General features: G+C 39.9%; 1 protein-coding gene across 1 annotated transcript in view; it reads left to right on the plus strand.

The window, feature by feature from the left end:
• OVOL2 (ovo like zinc finger 2) overlaps positions 1 to 25,104 on the plus strand; it is a 78,389-nt gene that overhangs the window by 2,232 nt on the left and 51,053 nt on the right. The window lies entirely within an intron of this gene.

Below are 25,104 nucleotides of genomic sequence, written 5' to 3' on the forward strand. Positions count from 1 at the left end.
AGAAAATGGATTTCCCTCTTTTTCGTGGCAGAATAATATTCCTGTGTGTGTGTGAGAGAGAGAGAGAATGACATACTCCTTATCCATTCATCTGTCAGTGGTCACAGTGTTAACATATCTTGGCTATTTTGAGTAATGTTGCAACTAACATGGGAGTACAGATAGCTCCTCAAAATCCTGATTTTATTTCCTATGGATGTATACCCCAGAAGTGCAACTGCTGAATCAAATGGTAGTTCTATTTTTAATTTCTCGAGGAATCTGCATACTGTTTTTCATAATGGCTGTACCACTTTATATTCCTACCAACAGTGTACAAGGGTTCCCTTTACTCCACATCCTCACCATTGCCAATACTTGTGACTTCTTGTCTTTCTGATGACAGCCACTCTAACAGGTGTAAGGTGATACCTCTTTGTGGTTATAATTTGTGTTTTCCTGACAATTAGTGATGTCGAGAACCTTGTCATCTACCTATTGGCCGTTTCAGTTATAAGACAAATGAGTTCTAGGGACCTTAAAGTACAGCATGCTGACTATAGTGAATAACACTGTGTTGTATACTTGAAATTTCCTTAGAGAGTAGTTCTTAAGTGTTCTCACCACACACCAAAAAGATAACCATGTGAAGTCATGGGTGTATTAAAGAGCTTGAGGCTAGCCCCGGTGGCGCAGCGGTTTCACCACCTGCAGCCTGGGGTGTGATCCTGGAGACCCGGGATCGAGTCCCACATCGGGCTCCCTGCATGGAGCCTGCTTCTCCCTCTGCCTGTGTCTCTGCCTCTCTCTCTCTGTGTCTATGAATAAATAAATAAAATCTTAAAAAAAAAAAAAGTTTGATTGCAGTAATTGTTTCATAATGTATAGGTATATCAAATCATCACATTGTATACTGTAAATATAAACTATTTTTATTTGTGAATTATGCCTCAATAAAGTTAGGAAGAAAATAAATTGTAGGAAAATTTTAGAATTTAAAATTTTTAAGCACCAAGGTGAAAAAATATATTATGTATACATGAAAAGAAAAGAAGTATTGATACATGCTGCAACATAGATGAACTTTGAAGCGTTGAAAACAGTATGCTAAGTAAAAGAAACATAAAAGACCAGGTATTGTATGATTCCATTTATAGGAAAGTGTCCAAATCTGTAGACATAAAGCAGATTACTGTTTGCCAAAGGCTGGGGGATTTGGGAGATAGAGAGTGTGACTGCAAATGAGTTTCCTATTGGGGATAATAATTATGTTCTAGAATTAGATCATGATGATGGGTGCACAACTCTGACTCTACTAAAACCCCTGAATTGGGCACCTTAAAAGAGTAAATTCTATGGCACATTAATTATTTCACTGAAGCTGTTCAAGTAAGTGAAAAAAGCTGTTTTTAAGTATCAACTCATTTCATCTTCACAACAACTCTACAAAATAGGTGCTGTTTGCGTTCCTGTTTTACAGATGAGGAAACTGAGGCACAGAGCGGTACATAAAGCACCCAGAATCCACAGCCAGAAAGTTACAGAGCAACCTAATTGGTTTTTAATTTTATTTTCGAAGACATAAAAGATTAAATGTGCCTGGTTTAAAGTTTAAAACAGAGAACATATATCTTCTGTCAATAGATACAAGGAGAACACGTGTGTCTAGAATCTTCCAATCCTGTATTTTAGCTACTTAAAAAATAGGAGGAGAGAGCTAGGCTGGAGAGGGGGGAGAGGAAAGAGAGAGGAAGACCGGACTAGGCACCTGATGGGAGAGGGGGCAGAGAGAGAGAATGGAAGAGAACAGGGAAACTGACAGGAACTCTCCGTGGTTCTGGGACAATAGCATTCGCCTCCCTGGGATGTTCACTGGAAAATGGACTTCTGAGAAATGTGCCCCATTCATGTAGCCCCTTGGAGTTCTGTTTTTGGGTCTTCTACTCCTCCCTTTGATAAGAGAGCCTTGCAGCATCCAACAGAATATTGTTCTCAGAAGATGGACACTGTGAGCACGGCTCTGCAGGAATAAACGGTGGGGGTGGAGGGGGTGGGAAGCAGGGATTCTGGCTTCACTCAGGGGACAATCCTTTACCTTTGGGGCCTCAGTTTCCTCCTCTGTACTGTGGTGACAATGATATATCTGCTACCTCCATGGCTTTCTGACCGAGACAGTGAATTAGTATCATGGCTGCACCAAAGACAGGCATGTGGCCATAATGCAAGTTGGGGCATTCCTGCTAGGGAGCCTGAAGATGGGAACCCCTCGGCCCTGGAGGGAGGGGGCGGGCTCCTGTCACTACTACTGCTGAGAGTGGCCCCGAATCCTTGCCTCATATATTTGGGCAATATCTCTTTGTTTGTAGCTGAGTGGGCCTTTCGGTGACATCTTAGCTGGGGTGGCAGGGAGGGCTCCCACCCAGCTTGCCCAAACTATGCATTAGTTTCATCATTTCCAAATACTTGGTGTGACTGAGTTCCTTTGGATTCAAAATCCCGTCCCATTATCAGAAAAAAAAAAAAAAAAAAAAGTTAACATTACCGTTGTTAATGGAAGAAAAGAGCTATTAGAGCCTTTATTTATTTATTTATAGCCTTTAAATATAATTTCGACTGCTGTAAATTTGTAAATCGTTGTTAAAAAAATAATGACTTTAACTGACATTACCACATGTTGGCAAAGACCTGGAACGGCTGGAACGCTCTGTACTCCTGTGGGTTGGAAGCACTTCAACTATCTCTGCTGGAGCTGAACAGATGTGAACGCCATGACCCAGCATCTTCATCCCCAGATATAGGCTCAACGGAACCGCATACACATGTGCACCAAAAGACAGGGGCACAAGCATATCTGTATAAATTACACTTCCAGAAGTCTGCATGGTGGTTACCCTCCTGGGAGGGCAGAGGGAGTATCTGCTGTGAGAAGCATGTGTGGGGCTTCTGGGATGCTGATATCATTCTTTAAAAAAAAAAAAAAAGATTTTATTTATTTATTTATTTATTTATTTATTTATTTATTTATTTATTCATGAGAGACACAGAGGGAAAGAGGCATAGACACAGGCAGAGGGAGAAGCAGGCTCCCTGCGGGGAGCCCAATGCAGGACTCAATCCCGGAATCCCAGGATCATGACCTGAGCCAAAGGCAGATGCTAAACTACTGAGCCACTCAGGTGCCCCGGTATCATTCTGTTTCTTCATCTGCTTGTGGTACTGGGAGTTCATGAAAATTAATCAAGTGGCACATAGATTTTACTATATGACCTACTTCTATACAAGTCTTACATAAAAGTACGAAATGATAGAAAAAAATGGCTTTATGTCTTATCATCGTTGCTTCTTGTGCCAAGGAAATTTTTTTCTCGTAACTATCAAGAACAGAAAAGATTATCATTTAAAATGTCTTAATCAGGATTTATGTGCAGACGTTTTTTCATTTCCTTATTTTTATTTTTTTAAGGCTTATTTATTTTTTAGTAATCTCTACACCCAACATGGGGCTTGAGTTCATGACCCTGAGATCAAGAGTCACACACCCTCTTCTGACTGAGCCAGCCAGCCACCCCTCTGTGCAGGTTTAAACATAAAAATTGGTATAAAAACGACACAGAGAAACAAGCTATAGTTTCATTTAAAAACAACAACAAAAAAATAAAAATAAAAATAAAAACAACAACAACAACACAGAGTTGTTATCAGGAAATTTTACATGGATTCAATATTTAAATCTGCCCCAACATTTTGTTTTCATTTTTCTTCTCATAGAATACCATAGATTTTTTTGTTTTTATTTTTATAAGAATATATATAAAGACTATGTAAATAATTATTATCTGTGAGGTTGCATTTAAGAGTCCCATGCTCTACAAACTGAGCTAGCCAGGCTCCCTTCCATGAAGCTCTGTTTAGAATTATCCAAGCTCCCTCAAGTTGATCCCAGTGCGCTATGCAAATATCCCTTTTTTATGTATATCAGGATGGGACAAAGATTTGGAAACATGGCTAGTTTAGTACAGTTTGTTTCGTGGACCAGAATGTCTGAACCTCATGTCTCTGCCTTTCTTCTAGTGTCCTGGTATCCTGAGCTCACATGAGCTCCCACCTCTCACAACTTTCGACTGACCCAGATATGACCAGAGTGACCACTGCTCTCTATTCCTCTCACCATAGAAGGACAACGGTGCTCCATTCACAATTCCTGTCCCTTCAATGTTAGTTTTGATTGAAAAAAGGGGGCTAGTGATGATATTAAAACAGGAAGCCTCAGAAGTATATCTGCTCAAACTCAGGTGTACTGGAGCCTGTGGGTTTCAGGATACTCTACCCTCGCTGGGTTTTCAACCCTTGACATCCCTTTGAGATTGATTGCTTGCATGATAATTCTTCCTATGTAAAATCACTGGGAGACACAACAACTGCCATCAGAGTGAGCTTGATTTCTAACACAAAAATATAAATCTGACCTCCTTAAAGACCTCTCACTGGCTCTGCATTCCTAGGGGATGAAGCCCCACACTGCCTTCTACCCTCCCCTCTGGCCTCTTCTAAGAAAGAGGGGGCATCAAAAAGAAGTATAGTTGCAAATCAGGGGGTTGGAGAAGAACCAAGAAATGCAAACAAAGTTGGGGAGGGGAGTACAATCATCTCCCTATATTTGAACAATGTGGTCACATAATGCTTGTTCCACCTTAATTCATACAAGGGCGAGATTTGAAAAAAAAAAAAAATGCCTTCACCACTCAGTGTGTAATTTGGCTCGTGTTTTGTGGGCTTGAATCGGTGCCAGGTCTTTGCAGCTATTATGGGAAAGCCAGGTTTCCAAGTCACTTCTGTTTTAGGGACTATTAATCATCAGTCCTCTAGTGGGAAGTGTTCACAGGAAGACATAGGTATAAAGTGGGATAGATGGGTGGGCACAAATGTAACATGCGAGGCTGGACACCTAAGGCAATGAATGAGAAGGTTGTATGGGGCAGGGCTCTGATAGAGAAAGGAGGCAGCCAGGGGCTGATTTGTTTAGGAAGAAGGTGGAGGCTGTCAGCTGAATTGGTACCAGCATCTGATTTTGGGGTCAATGTTCCAGTCTCAGCACCAAATGACTGTAGAAACATCACATCACATGATACCCCATAAAGCACCCTTAGAACTATTTAAAAAGCAAACGTGGAGTCCTGCCTCGAGTATGGCCCTGTAGTGGGCTTTAACAGGCAGTGTTTATAATAGGGCCCGATCTTCTTCAGATTTAACTTCTAAAGTCAGCCCTCAGCATGGAAAGCATGGAAAGCAAAAATCACCATTGAAAGTGCCCTTGAAAATCCCTTAGGAGGGAATATGTTGGAGACAATAGACTTCATTTCAATAAGCCCAACCCAGTGTTTCCTCTAGCACTGAAACTGATTGCTGTGAATTCAGTAAAGGAGCTGTTTTAATTTATTTGGAATTCTGTGTAGGAGATTTGTCTCTTCTCTCCCATTTAGTAACATATTCAATCATTTATTTATATCAGTATGGATTCACACACATATTTATTTTACACTTTGAGCCATAACGCAGCATCACCTTATCTTGTGGCTCAAATTATTCCAGTTTTGACCACTGAGAGCTCCTTCAGCTGGCTCCTGTACTCGTGACACATCCCTACCAATGTGGGTTTTCCTTTTTTTTACACTTGCTTACTTTCTGGCACAAGATGCTCCAGCATTGGGCAGCCCGGGTGGCTCAGGGGTTTAGCGCTGCCTTCAGCCCAGGGCGGGATCCTGGAGACCTGGGATGGAGTCCCACGTCGGGCTCCCTGCATGGAGCCTGCTTCTCCCTCTGCCTGTGTCTCTGTCTCTCTCTCTCTCTGTGTCTCTCATGAATAAATAAATAAAATATTTTTTAAAAAAGATGCTCCAGAATCATTTGTTGAAAAGACTCCCCTTTCCCCCAATTTCACCCAGCATCATTTGTTATGAATTATTATTAAAATTCACACCCTTATTAAAAATTGACCATACATGTGAGGGGTTACTCCTGGGGTCTCTATTCCATCCCATTGGTCTGTATGTCTGTCTTAATGCCAGACGGAACAATACTGTTTTGTTACTGTAGGTTTATAAGTTTTGAAATCAAATCTGAATCCTCCAACTTTGATATTTTTCAAGATTGCTTTGGCAATTTGTGGTCCCTTGAGATTGCATAGGGATATTAGAACTGGCTTTTCTATTTCTGCAAGGAGTACCAGTTGGATTTTGGTAAGGATTGCATAGGATCTGTAAATCACGTAGGGGAATATTGTCACCATCAGTGCTAAGTCTTTCAATTCATCAGGAAATCTTTTTCCATTGGTTTATCTCTTTCTGTAATTTGAGGGGGGGGGTAATGTTTTGCATTTCCAATGTACAAGTCTTTCTTCTCCTTTGTTAAATTCATTCCTAAGTATTTTATTACTTTTGATGCTGTTTTAAACAGAATTGTTTTCTTAATTCCTTTCTTGGATTGTTCATTTTTCATGTATAGAATTGCAGCGAGCAGTGCCCAGGTGACCCATTCAGTTAAGCGTTCGACTAAGCGTTCGACTCCTGCTTTTGGCTCAGGTCATGAACTTGGGATCTTGAGATCAAGCCCTGCATGGGGCTCTGTGCTCAGTGGGGAGTCTGCTTGAGACTCCCTTCCTCTCCCTCTGCCCCTCCCCCACACTCATGCTTTCTCTCTCTCTCAAATAAATAAATTTTTTTTAAAAATGCACATGATTTTTTTTTAAATTTGTATTTATTTATGATAGTCACACAGAGAGAGAGAGAGAGAGGCAGAGACATAGGCAGAGGGAGAAGCAGGCTTCATGCTCCGGGAGCCCGACGTGGGATTCGATCCCGGGTCTCCAGGATCGCGCCCTGGGCCAAAGGCAGGCACCAAACTGCTGCGCCACCCAGGAATCCCTAAAAATGCACATGATTTTTTACATTGATCTTGTATCTGCGACTTTGCAGAATTTATTAGCTCTGTTTTATTGTGTATAACTTCTACAGAAGGGTCTGCATATAAAAGTACGTTATATGTGAATAGAAATCATTTCACTTCTTCCTTTCCAATGTAGGTGACTTTTCTTGTTCTTGCCTGGTTGCCCTGGCTAGGACTTCAGTATTATGTTGAGTAGAAGTGGCAAAAAGGCATCCTTGTCTTGTCCTGGATCTTAGGGGAAAACTTTTAGTCTTTTACCATTGCGGGTGATGTTAGCTATTGGTTTTTCATACATGGCCTTTATCTTGTTGAGGAAGCTTCCTTCCGTTCCTAGTTTATTAAGTGTGGTTTTCTTTTTTTATTAAAAAGTGTGTTAAATTTTGTCAAATTTTTTTTTGTATCAACTGACATAATCATGTGGGTTCCTCCTCCATTCTATTAATGTGATGTGTTATACTGATTGATTTTCGTGTATTGAACCAGGCTTGCATTCCAGAAATAAATCCTACTTGGTCAAGATGGATAATCTTTTTTTAATATGTTGCTGAATTTGGTTTGCTGGTATGTTTTCTTTAACATATCCAACTTTTTATTTGCATGGCTAAGTATCATTTGTACTCAGTTTGCTAGTATTTTATTGGGGATTTTTGCATCAATTTTCATCAGGGATATTGGTCTGTAAATTTCTTTTCTTTTCTTTTTTTCTTTTTACGCCTGTAAATTTCTTTTCTTATAGTGTCTTTGCTTTTGGTATCAGGGTAACACTGGTCTCATAGAATGAGTGAGATAGTATTCCCTCTTCTTCAATTTTTAAAAGAGTCGGGGAAGGATTAGTGTTCATTCTTTAAATATCTGGTAAAATTCATCAGTGAAGTCATCTGACCCAGGACCTTACTTTGTTGGGAGTTTTTGATTAGTGGTTCAATCTCAATAATATAGATATATTCAGATTTTCTATTTCTTCATGATTTAGTTTTGTTAGATTGTTTCCAGAAATTTGTCCATTTCCTCTAGGTTATCCTGTCTACTGGCATATAAACATTCATAATATTCTCTTACAATCATTTTTATATCCACAAAATTTGTAATAATGTCCACACTTCCATTTATGATTCTGATGATTTGAGTCTTTTATATCCTTTCTTCCCAGTCAATTGAACTAAAAGTTTGTTTAGGGGCTCCTGTCCAGCTCAGGTGGTGGAGCATGCAACTCTCAACTCAGGGTTGTAAGTTTAAGCCCCACATTGAGGGTAGAGATTACTTAAAATAAAATAGATATTTTTATTTATTTATTTTTTAAGATTTATTTATTTATGATAGACATAGAGAGAGAGAGAGGCAGAGACACAGGAGGAGGGAGAAGCAGGCTCCATGCCGGGAGCCCGAACGTGGGACTCGATCCCGGGGCTCCAGGATCATGCCCTGGGCCAAAGGCAGGCGCCAAACCGCTGGGCCACTCAGAGATCCCCTAGATATTTTTTAAAGTTTGTTTACTTCATTGATTTTTTTTGAAGAAATTTTAGTTTTAGTGGTTTTTTTTCCTGTTTCTTTCTATTGTTTTTCTATTCTCTATTTCATTTCTATCTCTGCTTTAATCTTTATTATTTTCTTCTTTCTGCTAGATTTGAGTTTAATTTGCTCTCCTTTTCAGTGTAGGTTAGGTTATTGATCTGAGATATGTGTTCTTTTTCAATGTATGCGTTTATCACTATAAATTTCCCTCTTAGCACTGCTTTCACTGAATCCCATACATTTTGGTATGTTGTGTCTTTGTTTTCATTTGTCTCAAGGTATTTTCTAATTTTCCTTGTCATTATTCCTTTGATCCATTGTTTATATAAAAGCACGCTGTTTATTTTTTCTTTTTTCAAGTTTTTCTTTAAATTCCAGTTAATTAACATACAGTGTAATGTTAGTTTCAGGTGTGGAATTTAATGTAAAAGCATGATGATTAATTTGCAATTATTTCTGACTTTTCCAGTTTTCCTTCTGTCATTGATTTCTTGGGTCATTACATCATGATCAGAAAAGATACTTCAATTTTAATCCTTTAAGATTCATTAAGACTTGTTTTTCAGCCTAACATATGGTCTTTCTGGAAAGTGTTCAGGAAGTCAGTTGAGAAAAATGTATATGCTATTGTTGGGAGGAGTGTTCTATATATGTTTGTTTAATGGTGTTGTTAAAGTCCTCTATTTCCTTATTGAGTGTCTATTACTATTGAAAGTAGTATGTGGAAGTCTTCTACTATTATTATAGAAATGTCTATTTCTCCCTGCAATTCTGCCAATGTTTCCTTCTATTTTGATGTTCTAATGTTTGATGTACATATGTTTATAATTGTTATATCCTTTTGGTGAATTGGCCCTTTTATCAACATATTATGTCCTTCTTTGTCTCTTATAACAGTTTTTTTTTAAGATTTTATTTATTTATTCATGAGAGACACAGAGCACGAGAGAGAGAGAGGCAGAGACACAGGCAGAGGGAGAAGCAGGCTCCATTCAGGGAGCCTGACACGGGACTCGATCCTGGGTCTCCAGGATCACAACCTGGGCTGAAGGCGGTGCTAAACCGCTGAGCCACCCCGGCTGCCCTATTCTGCATCTTTAAATCAAAAGTGAGTCTGTTGTAGATAGCATATAGTTTGATCATGTTTTAAATTCATTCTGCTAATCTATGCCTTTTGATTGGAGAGTTTAATCTGTTTCATTTAAAGTAATTATTGATAAGGGGTACCTGGCTGGTTCAGTTGGTAAAATATGTGACTCTTGATCTCAGGGTTGCAAGTTTGACCCTCATGTTGGGTGTGGAGAGTACTTAAAAATAAGATCTTTTTTTTTTTTTTTTTTAAGATTTTATTTATTTATTCATGTGAAACATAGAGAGACAAAGACATAGGCAGAGGGAGAAGCAGGCTCCCTGGAAGGAGCCTGATGCAGGACTCAATTCCAGGATCCTAGGATCACAGCCTGAGCCAAAGGCAGATGCTCAACCACTCAGCCACCCAGGTGCCCCCCAAAATAAAGTCTTTAAAAAATGAATTACTGATAAAGAATGACTTCTGCCATTTTGCTATTCATTTTCTGTAGGTCTTATAACCTTTTTGTCCTTCATTTCTTCCATTACTACTTTCTTTTGTGTTTAGTTAATTTTTTATGTCCTTCTCATTTACTTTGATGTATATTCTATAGATATTTTTTGTGATACCCTGGGGATTACATACAACATCTTATAGTTATTATTATTTAATTGGAATTGATACCACTTACCCCAATTACACACAAAAATTCTATTCCTGGGATCCCTGGGTGGCGCAGCGGTTTGGCGCCTGCCTTTGGCCCAGGGCGCGATCCTAGAGACCCGGGATCGAATCCCACATCGGGCTCCCGGTGCATGGAGCCTGCTTCTCCCTCTGCCTGTGTCTCTACCTCTCTCTCTCTCACTGTGTGCCTATCATAAATAAATAAATAAATAAAAAATAAAAAAAAAATTCTATTCCTATAAAGCTTTATTCTTCTTTATGTTCTTATGCCTTAATGTCACAAATTACATCTTTATGTAATTTTGTGCACTCTAACATAATTATTTTTATGCGTTTGTCTTTTAAGTCCTGCAGGAAATAAAAAGTGGAGTTACATGAGATTCTGGGTGGCTCAGCGGTTGAGCATATGTCTTCAGCTCAGGGCACGATTCTGGGGTCTGGGATCAAGTCCCACATCGGGCTCCCCCCAGGGAGCCTGCTTCTCCCTCTTCCTATGTCTCTGCCTCTCTCTCTCTCTGTGTCTCTCATGAATAAATAAATAAAACCTTAAAAAAAAGTGGAGTTACAGTGTTGCAATTATAAAATGTAAAATGTTAAAGTTTAATATATTATAAAATATGAAATACTATCATGATATGGATTTTATTTTTATTTATGTATTTACCTTTACCATAAAACTTTCTCACCATTGAGAAGGTGTTTTTGCGGGGATCCCTGGGTGGCGCAGCGGTTTGGCGCCTGCCTTTGGCCCAGGGCGCGATCCTGGAGACCCGGGATCGAATCCCACATCGGGCTCCCTGCATGGAGCCTGCTTCTCCCTCTGCCTATGTCTCTGCCTCTCTCTCTCTCTCTCTGTGACTATCATGAATAAATAAATAAAATCTTTAAAAAAAAAAAAAAAAAGAGAAGGTGTTTTTGCTTGATAGAATATTTGGTTCGTTGCTGAAAATCTTCTGTTGGTTTCTAGAGCTCCTATAATGTTTATTCAGACAACATTTGATTGTTTTCTCAATGTTTCTGTAGGTAAATGAGATTCCTTGAAGTAGGGCTTTCTAGTCCATCATTTTACCCATGTCACTCCCTTCATTTCCTTTTGTTGTCTCATTATAGCTTACTTAATCTTGTGGAGCTCTAATTTATGCTCTTGAGCTTACATATGGTCAAATTTTGGTCTACTCCTGGAAGAGCAAAAGCTCTTCATCTACCATTTTTTCCTGTTTTTTTCTCCTTTTTAAAAAAATTTATTTATTTATTTTGAGAGAGAGGCAGAGAGACAGAGCATGAGCACAAGCAGGGGGAAGGGCAGAGGGAAAAAAACCTTTCAAGCAGACTCCCTGCTGAGCAAGGAGCCCACTATACTATGGCTCATAGGGCTAGATACCACAACCCATGAGATCATGACCTGAGCTGAAACCAAGAGTCAGATGCTCAACCGACTGAGCCGCCCCTCTCCTTTTTTATTTCCTTGTGCGTATCTGTATACATCCTTTACCATTTCTTCTTCTTCTCCTGCAATTATTATCATCATCATTTAATCTTTGAAGGAAGTGAGTTCTCTGTGGTGCTATTTGCAGGAGAAATGTATGGAAGAAAGGTCAGGACATAATATAAGACATGAAGAGTTCTACTCATAACATAGGGTTCATGGTTAGTGAATTATTTTAGCCTTTACCTCTCCTCAACCAACCAAGACTGACTACTCACAGTCAGAAATCTCTCTCTATCCCCTCATCCTCCCCAACCTTACTGATAGATTGAATCTGCAAATAAGAATTCTCTGGTGATTTCTTATTCATCTCTGTTCTTATTCTTCATTCATTCACTCCTTCACTCAACAAGTATTTTTTTATTGAAGGAATATTGATATATAACATCCTATTTCAGATGTATATTGATATTTTTATACACTATGAAATGATCCCCACAATAAGTCTAGTTAGTATCTATCACCCTACAAAATTATTACAATACTATTGGCTATATTCCCATGCTGTACATTACATGTCCCTGACGTTTCTTTTGTAACTGAAAATTTGTTCCTCTTAATCCCTTTCACCTATTTTGCTGCCCACACCCCCACTCTGTGTTCATTGGTTTATTTCCTGTATCTATGAGTCTAAATTCATCCAACAAATATTTATTTGGTGCCTACCAAGTGTCAGGTACTGCTTTAGGTACTTGGAATATATGTATATAAACAAAACTGATAAATATCTAAACTTAAGAGATTCTTGTGGAGAAAACAGATAATGTAACATAGCGTATCTTTTTTTTTTTAAAAAAAACATTTTATTATTTATTCATACAGAGAGAGAGAGAGAGAGGCAGAGACACAGGCAGAGGGAGAAGCAGGCTCCATGCAAGGAGCCTGATGTGGGCCTCGATCTCGGGTCTTCGGGATCACGCCCTGGGCTGGAGGCGGCGCTAGACCCACTGAGCCGCCAGGGCTGCCCTAACATAGCGTATCTGTTGGAATGTAGTAAGAGAAACCAAGCAGTGTAGGAAGACTAGGAGTGCCAGTGGGGAGAAGTCTGATTACAATTACAAATATGATGATCTGTGTTGACCTCACTGACAGTATGATATTAAGCAAAGATGGGAAGAAGCTGACAGAAGAACCAGGTGGCCCTTTGAGAGAAGAGTGTTCCAGACAGAGGGAAGAGTAGGTGTGAAGGCTCTGAGGAGGGGCCATGCCTGACATGTTTGCAGCACAACAAAGAGAGTAGTGTGGTGAGGGTGAAATGATCAAGGTAGAGAATGATAAGAGAGGGAATTAGAAAGGTAATGGTGGAGCCAAATCATTTAGTGCCCTGTAGAACATGGGAAAGATTTTGGTTTTTACTCTGAATGAAATGAGTGCCATTGCAGGATTCTCAGAAGAGAATTGACACAGTCAGATTTACCACTGGAAAGCATCACTCTGGCAGCTGAGTAGATAATAGACTATAAGAGTAGAAGCAAAAGGCCAGTCGTAAGTCATCTTGTTAATCCTAACGAGAAGTGGTGGTATCTTACTCCTGGAAGGCAGCTGCAAGGATGATGAGAAGTAGGTTAATTCTAGATGTGCTTTGAAGATGGAATCTACCAGATTTGCTGATGTATTGAGTGTGGGGTTTAAGAGAAGGAGACCATCAAGAATGACTCCAAAGTTTTCATCTTAATTGGAATGATGAGTTCACCATGGGAAAGGCTGTGGATACAGGACCTTATGGGCAGAGATCAATGGTTCAGTTTGTGCATGGTTATTGTGAGGTGTGTACTAGACATTCAAATAGAGATGTTGGGTAAGCATTTGAGTACATAATCTGGAATTTGAGACTGAAGTCTATTTAGATATATAAATTTGGGGGGTTTTATACACCTGGAATTTGAGGTCATATGATTGGATGACATCACTGCAGAAATAAGCATAACTAGAGGAGACCAAGGAAAGAATCTTCGGACACCCAGCATGAGGTGGTTGAAGATGAAGAACCAGCAAAGGTGACTGAGAATGACCAATGAGTAGAAAGAAAACCAAGAGACCAGATGTCCTAAGGCCCAGTGAAGTAGAAGAGTGATCAACTGTGTCAACTGCTAATAGTTTAAGGAAGAAGAGGACTAAGACTGTATTTCTCTATGTGAAAGTTACTGGTGATCATAAAAAGAACCACTTCAAGAATTTTTTATGTGAGTGTGAAAGCCAGAGTAGAGAGGATTTCAGAGAGAATGTAGAAAAAAACCAAGACAGTTACACAGACGACCCTTCAGAAGAATTTGGCTACAAAGTAAAGAGATAGAGTGGTAGATGATCATTAAAGTAAAATTAAGATAACTTTTTGTTTTATATTGTTTTTTTAAGGTATGAGCAACAACACCTTACTTATGTCCAGATGAGAATGATCTAGTAGTAGAGAGGGAAACACTGATGGTGTGGGAAAGGAAGGAGAGAATCACTGGAGTGATTTCTTTGAATGAACAAGAGAGGATGGGATCTAATGTTCAAGAGGAGGGATTTATTTTAGATAAGGGCATGAATAGTGATTGCAGCATCCATGGCAACAGTATATGAGTGCCAATGGTAAGGGTGGGTAGATGGGGTAGTGGGAGATGTAGAAGCTACATGCTAAGATTTTAAGATCCCTGCAGTAGGAAGCAAGGCCATCGGTTAAGAGTGAAGACAGAGAGGGAGGTGTCAGATATTTGAGGACCAAGGAGAATGTGTGCAATGGCCATCTAGAATAGGGGAGTGAATGGACAAGTGAAATATAGTTTGAATCCTGGGCAGCATCAGGGATCCAACTAAAGCTCTTGACATGCATTTAAAGTGTTTTTCTCCAGCTTGTTCAGCTCCATGGGCACATGGCCAGAACAAGTGGAGAGGTGGATTTAATCAGTTTTGAGGCTTTGCCAAGTGAGTATGTTGAAATTAAAGAGGGATAAGCAAGGGGAGGGTGTGATGATAATTACTGGTCATGGAAAGTAAGCTGGGTGGGGATGGAACAAAAGGCAAGAGGGAAGGTGAACAAGTGGCCAGATTAATGGATTGGGGGTTCTAGTGGGTCAAATGATTGTTGGAGATACAATAAGGGATGGTAGTAAGAAGTGGAATGCATGAAAAGGGATATTATGTCACACTTAAAGAAAAAAAAATGCAGGTGCCTGGGTGGCTCAATCAGTTAAGCATCTGACTTCAGCTCAGGTCATGACCTCAGGGTCTTGGGATTGAGCCCCACAACTGGCTCCCTGCTCAGCAGGATGTCTGCTTGGGATTCTCTCTTCCTCTCCCTCTGCCCCTCCTCCTCCTGTTCTTTCTCTCTCTCTCTCTCTCAAATAAATAAATAAAATCTTAAAAAGAAAAAAAAAGAGTGAGATTATGTCACAGAAGCGGTTATTGGTAGTGACAAGGTCTAGGCAGGGTATCTCAAGCCAGCTAGCCAGCTGCAGTGATACAGCGAATGTTTTTCTTTCTTCTCCTTCATGCAATCCATCACAACCCCACCCACCCACCTGATACACACAGCTGGAACAGATGTAGTTTTTTTAAAAGATATTTTATAAAATACACTGACTAAAAAAGCACTGGTCACATGGTTGTATGTCACAGCAATGTCAAATTGCTATGTAAGTATCTAAATGCTTCTTCTAGAATTTCTGGCTTACCTCTTGAGAACTACTGATAAGAATTCCTTCACTAGCACTTGCCCATGGCCCACACTAAGTAGCACTGGTCTAGTGTGTGGTCATAGAAATGAGTGGCTGAGGTTAGATAAAGACCAAAGTTGTTGGAGAAGTTCAGAAAAGTGAAAGACCAGAGGTTGGAAAGATCACCTCCATGTATATTGAAGTCACTCAGAGTTAAAAGTTTCAGAGAGAGTGATTTTGAGCCAAGGTCTAAGATTGTCAAGAGATGTCAAGGGATGGGGGTACACCCAGGGAAATAGGTGATAGCCATAGTGGATAGTGGGTAATACAAGGTGATAGAGGATATTTAAAGCTGAGATTTGAGGAAGAAAGAGGAAGAATGATCTGGAAGCAGCAATGAGGAGCAAGGAGGACACCTACCTTACCTCCTCCCCAGTGTGGGAGAAAAAACAGCCACCCTTAAAAGGGATGAAGGGGATACAGTGACAAAGGGATTACAATGTCCTCAGGGGAAAGTCAGACTTCCACTAGAGCATGAATGAAGGAACTGTTGAGAGAAATTAAGGATACAGGGGGTTTTGTTTTTGTGCAGTAGAAGAGAGGTTTGAGTAGGCAGTAGAGGGGAAAAGGACAGAACAAAGAATGTGCAGAGCTTTTCAGGGACAGAAGTGTGGGTGATGAGGGGTGAGCTAGGCCTCCAGGGCTTCTGAGACATGAGTGAAGATAATGATGTAAGTCCTGGATTCAAGACATGTTGTAAAAGCATGTTGTAAAAGTTGGACATAGATAGAAATGGGGGTTTGGGGATCTTTCCTGATCCTCAGCCCTGATCTTTCCTGAGCCCTGGAGGAAAGGAGAGCTAAGGATGCTAGGTTCTCTCTTGATGCCAACAATGGGGATAAAAAGCCTGAGGAGGAGTGTGTCTCAAGACTTCTAGCTGAAGGGTCCAGGGAAGGTGCTACCAACAGCCTATAGAACTTTTTCCTGCTGTTACAACAGGAGGTTGTTGGTTTTAGAGTCTCAAGATGCAACACTTATTTTAGAGAAGTGTTCAAGGCTGATTATTTTCTAATCTCTGCAGTTGTAAATATTCTTTCTCCATATCTTTTCTGCACTTTGGCTGTTATAACCTCAAATTTTGGTTTAAGGCTTCAGAGTAGTCTAATCTTTCCTGACAATGAGTTTGCATTTCTGTTTCTTAGCCTCATAGTTGACTTGGGATATTTCACATCAGAAAGAAGAAATGTTGACTTTACTTCATCATTTTTGGACGGGAAGATCCCTTTTTTTCATTTACAAGCAATCCTTTTTTTTTTTTTTTTAAGATTTTATTTATTCATGAGAGAGACACACACACACACACACACACACACACACAGAGGGAGAGACAGGCTCCATGCAGGAAGCCTGACGAGAGAGAGAGAGAGAGAGAGAGAGAGAGAGAGAGAGAGAGAGGGAGAAACAGGCTCCATGGAGGAAGCCTGACGTGGGACACGATCCCTCGGCTGAAGGCGGCGCTAAACCGCTGAGCCATCTGGGCTGCCGCCCCCCCCCCCCTTTTTTAAACAAGATTTCATTTTTCACTTCAATGGGGAACCCTGAATGTTTATATCTATAGGTCTTTTCTCTTATGTTGAGAAATTCTTCAGAAAAAAATCTTCTAATGTCCTGATTGGGAGGTAATAGGTCTGGAAGTCAACATCCTAGGAGCCCAGTAGGAGAAGGATGCCAGGAATCCCCCATTCATAGGTAGACTTTTGTTCAAGTCTGCTATTTTCAGTAAGGCCTCATCTGTGCCTGGTGTCCCTGAGTGATTCAAGTTCTTCATTCTCAGGGCAGGGCAAAACAAGATGGTGGACAGCATGGGACAGGGGAGAGGCCTTATGGTTCTTTTATTATTATTATTATTTTTTATTTATTTATGATAGTCACACACAGAGAGACAGGCAGAGACACAGGCAGAGGGAGAAGCAGGCTCCCTGCACCGGGAGCCCAACGTGGGATTTGATCCCGGGTCTCCAGGATCGCGCCCTGGGTCAAAGGCAGGTGCCAAACCGCTGCGCCACCCAGGGATCCCGAGGCCTTATGGTTCTAACAGCACCTTCCTTATATAGATATCCATGTGATATGTCTTATCTCTTATCCCTATGGCAGATTCAATTGCCCCAAATGGCCACATAAATATATATCCCACTCCATACTTTTTACAAACTGATGTTGACTCACCTCCATTGAGAGGTGGGGGGTCTATATTCCCTCCTCTTGAGTCTGTATGGATCTTTATAACTACCTTGACTGACAACAGAATGCATGCAAAAGTAATGCTCTATGGCTTCCAAGCTAGGTCACAGAAAGTAATATGACTTTATCCTGGAGTTTCTTCTTTCTTGGGATATTTACCATGGAACCCAGATTGAAGGAGCCTGAGCCATGTGGAAAGGCCACTTGTGGGTGTTCTAACTAGCTAAGATCCCAACCAACAGCCAGCATTAATTGCCAGTGCATAAATGCTCAGATGACTCCAGCCCCCACCTTTTAGTCTTTTGGCTGAGTCCCAGACACTATAGAGCACAGACCAGTTGTCCTCACAGTTTGCTGTGTGAATTCCTGACCCACTGGAACCATGACAAATGATATTCTATTTGTTTTAAGCCACTAAGCTTTAGGGATAAATTTGTTACTCAGCAGTAGATAACTAATATACCCCTATCCGGCAATCTCTTGTAGTTCTAATTTGCAGGTTTTTCCAGTGTTCTGATGTTTCTTGCTTGTCCATCTACTTTCCATCTTTCAAAACCGTGTTGACATCTCTTGTCTGCATGTTGTTGCTTCTGTTCTCTGTGTCCTCGTAGGGTTTGCTTAGTTTGGTTTTGTTTTGATTTGGTTTGGTTTCATTTAAATCCTTATGTCATTACTTCAGTGTACTCAGGGATGAATGGGGATAAATATATATGTTCATATATTTAACTTATGTGTTCACATGTTTAATTTACGATCACCCCTCTTTGATTGGGTTAATCCTTTTCTAAGCACTCACAGCATCGTATCATTTAATTTTGTGGCAAGAAATAGAAATGAACTCCAGCTAGTCTATACACATAGATATATGAAGCGTGTGAGCTTTTCACATAATTGAAGAGTTGAATGACCAAAATAGGGGAAGGGAAGATGAAAGAAATTTTTCACTGGATAATAAAAAGAAAAAAAAATCCACTGAATGTTCACAGATCTCCCTTTGTCTAAAGCAATGATGTCCAGGAGACAGAACATGAGTCATAGATAACATTTTACATTTTCTAGTCCTACATATATATATTTAAAACAGGTGAAATTAATTTTTATATATTTTATTGACTCAATATATCCTAAAATATTATCCTTTGAACATATAATAATATAAAAATTTATTAATGAGATATTTTGCATTCTGCTTTTGTACTAGGTCTTCAAAATCTGATGCACTTACAGTATATCTCAACTCAGACTAGCCACATTTTAAGTACTTAATAGGCACATGTGGCTAGTGGCTACCATATTGGGCAGTTAGGTATGGAAAATAGTTGTTATTGTCCTTGAAAAAGCTCAGCTCCAGAATTTTTTTTGCCTGCCTCTCTGTTTCAAGCATCAGATTCCAGAAGAGAGACTCTCATTGGTCCATCATGAGCTTCCTCTGGACCAATCAGCCATGGCCAGGCACCATCATGTAATATTGAAGACACTACCGCTAGGGGCCATCTTGGGTATCAGAGAAGGTGGAGCTGTATGCCAGACAGCTATCACAAGAAGGAGCAAATTCATTCACATTAATGATTATCTAATCATTTCACACATTGTGGGAAACGTGTTTTTTTATTTTTTATATTTCTTGATGATTTGACATCTTGCTGAACCCAGAGATACTTCTCCTCCCAGAGCTAGCCATTCCTAGAGCTAGTGAAGGACTTATCAGCAAGTGTGCCTTTCACATGTAAACCACCAATCCAGAGTCCATACCCCAACCACCTCTTTGTCAGGTTTTTACACTCTAACCAGGTAATAGGAAAGTAGGGACAGCCCCTAGGCCCCAGAGCCCACTGAAATAATCAAACTAGCCAATATCAAGCCTGCTGATCCTACCTCACTGGTTCCTTAGAAACCACAGTAAAGATGCTTGCCCACATTTTCCTCTTGTCTCCCTCTGCGTTTTGACCAACTCTGGTGCTTCCCCGAGTGCTTCCCCTACATGCTGTTCTTCCTGTTTCTAGGGGACTACTAGTACAAATTTCTTCCTCTGTGGAAGTCATTTCCATGTCTGTGTGTCCTACAATAACTGATTCAAACAAATTTCATGTACAAAAATATTTGTTTAAGAAAAATTAAGAAAAAACAAAAAAAAAATTCTGTGTACATTTTAAAACACCCTTGTTCATTTCACAAGATTTCCAAGTATAAGAGGACCCTCTGTGAATGAAAGCTATTCTTCCCATTTGTTCAGTTCTCTTTCTGCCCCAGGATAACCTCTGTTTTAGTTTTTCATGAATCTTTCCAGAGTAAATGTATGTAAGCAACTACAAATATTTTCCCTCCTTTTTACCAAAAAGGCAATAAAATAAACCTAGCGCAATCGCTTTTAATCATTTTATATCTTCCGGTATCACCTCTGTTTCTGATGTTCTTGTAGGAGTCTTAAAAAATTCCTATATATTCCTGTGTAGTTTGCATAATTCTTGTATTATTATTATGATTGAATTAGCCACACTTATAGATTTCTTCACTGGTGTTGCATTTTAAATTCCTGGAGGCGAAAGCTGTGTTTTATTTATTTTTGGCAATGTATCATTTATTACAGAATTTACCACATGGTCAGTAAAAGCAAATGAAATTTAAAACGATGATGAAAAAAATAAAAAAAAAATAAAAGGATGAACCAATCTTTGTGGAATAAATGAATTAATATTAGGAAAATGCATGCAATAATCTATCCTTTTCTAATAGTAACCAATTTCATAAATGTGCTTTTTAAATCATTTAAAAATATAATTGTCGGGGCAGCCCGGGTGGCTTAGTGGTTTAGCGCCACCTTCGGTCCAGGGTGTGATCCTGGAGACCCTGGACGGAGTCTGCATCAGGCTCCCTGCATGGAGCCTGCTCCTCCCTCTGCCTGTGTCTCTGCCTCTCTCTGTCTCTGTCTCTCATGAATAAATAAATAAAATATTTAAAAATATATATATAATTGTCGAAAACATATAATTGTCTTTGGTTCTTTCTGTTTGGAATGACTTTTTGCATTTTAAGGATAGGCTATATTTGGAAGTATTTGGGAGCTTGAAAAAATAAGTGTAAAAATTATATCATCATACAAACCTAACATATGTAAATAACCTCCTCAAATAAAGGATTTGAGGTTTAGTATTTTTCTTACATTTTTATTTGGAAACTTTTTGTGAGGAACATGAATGCATAAGACAAAGAAAGTATAAGTCAGACAAACATGGGGACAAAGAGAAAGAGCAGTATGTTTTCAGGAAGCTCCACTAGAAGCTAAATGGCACACAAAAACCCCTGCTCCTCTCATCATTCTGGTATGAATTCTGATCAGTACTTTATTACACTCTGCGGAAAGTTTTTCCTTTAGAAGTGGTCTGTAGTAAGTATGGTCTAATCCCCTCCAACCCCCAGGGAGGTATTATCGGTACTTTTAAAAACCTTTTCCTCTTGAGGAAAATGGTCATTTGTTCTTCTCCTGCAGCTGTGTTTTCACCAAGAGGGACAAAATGTCATCCTGAATTTGGGGGATTCCAAATATCAGCATTTTCCCCTTTGTTATCAACAGCAAATACTTATCGAGGGCAGGGATGGCATTTTCACTCTGCTGTGTCCCTGGAGCCTAGCAAAGTGCCTGTCCATGCTTGTTAAGTTACCGTAAGAAGTCTCAGGAGTATACGGCTGGCTCAGTTGGTGGATCATGCAACTCTTAGATCTTGGGGTCATGAGTTCAAGCCTCATATTGGGTGTAGAGTTTACTTAAAAAAAAAAAAAAAAAAAAAAAAGAGGGATGCCTGGGTGGCTCAGTAGTTGGGTGCCTGCCTTTGGCTCAGAGCGTGATCCCGGAGTCCCAGGATCGAGTCCTACATCAGGCTCCCTGCGTGGAGCCTGCTTCTCCCTCTGCCTATGTCTCTGCCTCTCTTTTGCTTTGTGTCTCTCATGAATAAATAAATAAAATCTTTTAAAAAATAAAAAGAGACATGCCCACAAAGAACCAACAGCCAACAGTGAAATTTAGCACTTTGTACAATACCACCTAGACATGGACAAATCAGATTAAAATAGTCTAAATCTTTTAAGCAATTAAAAACATATATACTGGGATACCTGGGTGACTCAGCGGTTGGGGGTCTGCCTTCTGCTCAGGGCATGAGCTTGAGGTTAGGAGCCCCTCATCGGGCTCCCTGCGAGGGGTCTGCTTCTCTCTCTGCCTGTGTCTCTGCCTCTCTCTGTGTGTCTCTCATGAATAAATAAAAATATTTAAAAAAAAAACACATATACCAGTAAAAGTAAAAATCTTGATTATATAGCTTAATGACCTTTTACAAGTGAATAAGTTCTTGAAGCCGCCATCCAGGTCAAGATGGTACACAGCATTAGCTCCCTAGACTACTCCCATGTTATATTGTGTATATAAGTGTCCCCTTCCAATGATGTTCCTGACTTAGCTCGTCTTAGATGGATTTTGCTTATTTGTGATCATTATACAAATGGGATTATACAATGTGTTCTGTTTTGTATCTATTAATATTATATGAGATTCACCCACACTGTTGTGCATGCCAGTAGTTTCTTCTTTTTCAGCTCTTGGTAGTATTTTGTCATACAAACATACTATGATTTACATTTCTGTTCTCCTGAATGGACACTTGGGAGGCTCCCAGTTTAGGCTGTCATAAATAAAGTGCTATGACACTCTTATACACATTTTTAAAAAATTCAATTTGTTGATTGATTTTGGGTGGAAGGTGTCATTTTATGAACTTTAACATGTGTGTAGATTTATACAATTGCCAAATAATCAAGGTACAGTCCCATCACCCCAGGGAACTCCTTGCTCTCCCTCATCCCTAGTTCCTGGCAATGACCACCCTACTCTCTCCATCACTATAGTTTTATCTTTTTGAGGATATCCTATAGATGAAGTTATATAGTATGTAACTGTTGAAGGCTGGCTTCTTTCACTCGAATAATTCCTTTGATATCCATCAACATTCCTTTGTATTGTTGACATGATTACATGCCTTTTGTTTTTTTTGTGGTTTTTAAATTTATTTTTTATTTTTTTGATTACATGCCTTTTGATGGGCATAAGCACTCACTTCTCTTGGGTACATGTAGCAGAAGAATTCTTGATCTTTGTTTAAGTACAGTCAAGTATTTTCCCAAAGTGATTGAACCAACAATGTAAGAGAGTTCCAATTGTTCCCTGTCTTCACCAGCGTTTGGGAAACATTCTGGTCAGTGTGTATGTGACCTATTAGCCATTCTTATAGGTATGTATGGCATGTATTAGATTTTAAGGTTTGTCATAAATCATGGAAAGAATTAGTCACCTTCTGTAGCAGTTGCTGTTGGTGCCTTGCTGGAATACCCTGGGATCCCTTTTACTCTCCCATAGCTGCTGCAGGTGCTATTGCTAACAGCTCACACCTGCAACTTTATCCAACATTGCCCTTGGGCCATTAGAGCTGCCACATGGATGATGGTCCGAAACACAGGGTGGTCCCAGCCTATGGCTGGCTATAATGGGGTGCTAAAACCCAGTTCCCTTGCCTCAAGGCAGACAGATTCAAAATGTTGCAATTTATACTTCAGAGCTCCCCATGGGATCAAGCGAGGCCAGCTTCACCTGAAACTACATCTGTGTTTGGCTTTTCCTCCTGCCAGGTCCCATTCTCCTTATTTCCTTACAAGATTTTCCTGTGAGCACCCAGACAAGAACCCCCGTTTTCAGCTCTCCTTCGAGGGAACCTGCCCCAAGACAGCTTACAGCTTTGCAGCATCCATGTCTCTATCTTCCCTGCCCAACCGCTCCACTTTCTGTGTACATGCTGAGTTAATAAAAAAAAAAAAAAAAACTTGACATTTGACCGAGACTGACAAAAAACCTGATAAGCGGTAGCTTAGACAAACAAATGTTTGTTTCCTCAAACAATATTAACCTCAAAGTGACAAGTGCCAGTTAAATTGTGGGGCTTGCAGGCAGAACTATGAGCTAAATGAAATTCCCCTTGACCATCCCACTGGGTCTTCAGGCCCCTGTGCCTGTATTGATCCTTCCTTCTGCTTGCTTCCCCTACAATGTGTCCTCATGATCTTGGGATGCTCGAGCCAGTCTTTTCCAAACAGTACCCCCTGAGAATTTTCAGGTTCCTGGGGTGCTTCAGCAATTCAGGACACATAAATTAATATTTTATGTTGAATGATAGAAACATTTAAATCCTGAGATTTTATCACTTGGCAAATTAATAACTGGACAGTTAATGTCATTAAGCTTTCCAAGGTGTCCCTCTAGTTATTTCTCTTCATAGGAAGTAATCAAATAAACTTGTTACCCAGGTGTTGATGACATTCATTAATTACTTTGTTCAATTAGTATTTACAGAGGTTCTGATCCAGACTCCTTAATTAGATGGGTTATAAACATAAATAATATATTGGCCTCTCTTTTGAAGACCATGTGTGTGGGGGTGCCTGGCTGGCTCAGTCAAAAGACCATTTGGCTCTTGATTTCAGGGTTGTGAGTTCAAAGCACATGTTAGGTGTAGAGATTACTTAAATAAATAAAATAAAATAAAATAAAATAAAATAAAATAAAATAAAATAAAATAAAATTAAAAAGACCATATATGTACACATATTATATTTTTCACTCTATTGTAGTTATCAGTTTGTGGTTTGCCTTGTTCATTAGATTATAAGCTTCTTGAGGTCAAGGACCATGTGTTATCCCTGTACTTCTACAACTAGCATGATGGCTAGGAAAGTTCCACACACCTATGTGGAAAGCAGAGTGGCTGGGATGGCTGGTGGAGGATAGAGAAAGAGAGCAGGTAAGGGAGTGGGGTAGATTAAAGATGGCCACCAATTCTTGGTGATTTTCCAACTGGGGAGCAGAGTCTATTTCTGCTCCTCTTGAATCTGGACTGATTTTGTGACTTGCTTTGATCAATAGAACGTGACAGACATGATGCAATTTCAGGCCTAAGCTTTAAGAAGTTCTGGCAGCTTTTGCTTTTGCCCCCAAGGGAAGCCAGCCCCTGTAGGCAATCCAACTATCCTGAGACAACCAAGTCAGTTGCTTAACTGAGTGAGCCACCCAGCACCCCTAGAACATTAATACAAAGTTAAAGCTGTAAAAGTGAGATTTGGGGGGCAGAGAAGATATATTTGACACATTCCTCATATCCTAGGAAAGGTACAGCATGCCTCAGTTGGTCGTGTTAGATGCCATGATCAGAGCTAGGAAGGAAGCTCAGGAATTCACTGCATGTGTTGAAACTCAATTATCGGGGTGCCTGGGTGGCTCAGTCGGTTAGGCATCTGCCTTCAGCTCAGGTCATGATCCCAAGGTCCCAGAATCGAGCTATGCGTTGGGCTCCTTGCTCAGAGGGGAGCCTGCTTCTCCCTCTCCTCTGTTGCTATCTCTGTCACTATCTCTGTCTCTCTCAAATAAATAGATAATTTTTTTTTTTTTTAAAGAAACTCAATGATTTACTGTGGTCAGGAGGCTAAGGTAATTGAATGAAATGGATCAGTCACAGTAG

The sequence above is a fragment of the Canis lupus genome, chromosome 26 (assembly GCF_048164855.1).
Source record: "Canis lupus baileyi chromosome 26, mCanLup2.hap1, whole genome shotgun sequence".
NCBI lineage: Eukaryota > Metazoa > Chordata > Mammalia > Carnivora > Canidae > Canis > Canis lupus.